Below are 2,086 nucleotides of genomic sequence, written 5' to 3'. Positions count from 1 at the left end.
AATATTATTGAGCCTTTCAAAAGAAGGAAATTCCGATACATGTCATAACTTGAATGAACCTTGAAGACATTATACTAAGCGAAATAAGGCCATCACAAAAAAATACAGTATGATTTTATTTATATGAGATACCTAGGATGGTCAAATTTATAGAAACAGAAAGTAAAATGGTGACAACCGGAAGCTGGGGCAATGGGGCCAAGTGTTGCTGTTCAATGGGGAGTTTCAGTTTTACAAGTTGGAAGGTGTTCTGAGGATAAATGGTGGTGATGGTCTGACAGTGCGAATGTACCTACTACTACATTTCTGTTAATTGGTTACAACAGTAAATTTTGTGTTAGGTGTATTTTATGACGATTAAAAATAACATTTAAAAAGAAAAAGGTCAAACACAGACCCCTTTACCAAGATAACTCTGGGGAAATGTATAGTAAATTATGATTTTTCTAATGAAGAAATTCAAGGTGCTTTTAAAATTTGTACCCCCAGATAATTTCTATATGGAAACTTTAAAATTCTGAAATAAAATTAGAAACCTGAGACTTTAAAAATATTCTTAAATGTGACCATGTTTCTTCTATTTTATTTTCCACACATTTGAAGAAAGAAATTCTCTCATGCCTTCTGAAAACATCACCCTAGTCCATCCATGCCTGATGCCATCTCCCTGATGCTGGGGGCACAGCTGCTGCCTACATTGCTCTCCTGCCTGGGAAGACAAGATCCACAAAACACTTCCTACTCCTCTAGCTGAGTAGGAAGAACAGTATAGTACATTCTTGGGAAATTAATTAAGAGGGAGGAGATGCAGTTCCCCTGGGAGCACAGCCAAGAGTAAGGAAACTGGGAAAGTCTATAATTAAAAATAGTTCAATAAAGTTCATATGCCTAACCAAGAAAGAAGCTTCAGGTTCAGTGGCACCCTCTTTTCTCTCAGCATCTCCTTTGCTCTCTCCTCCTTCCTTCATCATTTTCACAGCCTTCTCTTCCTCATCAGGAACTGCCTCTCTCCTAGTTCTCTCCCATGTGACCTTCAGATCTCCCTGACATCTTACCCAGTGCCCAGTCTCCTCCTGCTCACCTTACTGGCATGTGCACATCAGAGGGATCCCAGTCCTCATTTACTCACACATTCAACAAGCATTCACACCCACCTTCAGTTGTCTCTGTGATGGGCACAAATGATAGATTCTCATCCCATCTGTTTCTAGGGAGACCAAATAAGGCCATCCAGTAGAAGAGGTGAGCAGATTTCCTGCACCTGGTAAGTGTGACTATTAGTTACTATTTATATCATTACTTGAGTACCTTCAGTAAGCCAGACACTTTTCTGTGTATGTTACATTTTTGTACAATTTCAAATAAGATTTTTTTCCCTATCATGTATCAGTTTATTGCTAGAAATAGGTAAGAAAATGATACATGTTTGTTTTTTAATCTAGCCTTAGCAAAAGGACTTCTTAGATGTAATATCTTTCCATTTGATTTCAGGTAGCCAATTTTATCATCTGAAAATGTGATCAACTTACTTTTACCCAAAACATGAACATATAATTGCTTTTTCTTCTTCAGTTGCATTGGTTTGAAATTTCAAACCATATTGTGGCAGTGGCAGGCATATTTGTTTTCTATATGACCTTCATGGATTCTTCAAATATTTTCATGACAGGGTAGATATTAGCAGATGATTGAGGAAACTATTTTATCATAGTTAAGCAATATCCTACTTACAGTTTCTCAGAACCATTTTCATGCAATATCTTTAGTACTTAATAAGATGATTCTATTTGGATGATTTTTTTTCCTACTCATTTGCTCTACTACAATAAATAAATTCCCGCTATGAAATGCTCATTTCTTTCTAGAGTTGAGTGGTATTTCTGGTCATGGTATTTAGTTTGCTTCATAAATAGCCGAATATATTTTATTGTTATTTTCTTTGAGCTTTTTCCTAATATACAAATTAAAGAAATTAACTTGTGATTTTTGTTATACCACTGCTATTATAGAGGTCTGTTGGCTTTGAGTATCATGGTTTAAATGGCTTCAGAAAATTCACTGGGATGTTTATTTTCATATGCCCCCA

This window comes from Pteropus vampyrus, unplaced genomic scaffold, assembly GCF_000151845.1.
Source record: "Pteropus vampyrus isolate Shadow unplaced genomic scaffold, Pvam_2.0 Scaffold561, whole genome shotgun sequence".
Lineage (NCBI taxonomy): Eukaryota > Metazoa > Chordata > Mammalia > Chiroptera > Pteropodidae > Pteropus > Pteropus vampyrus.
Note: the sequence above shows the minus strand (reverse complement) of the source record.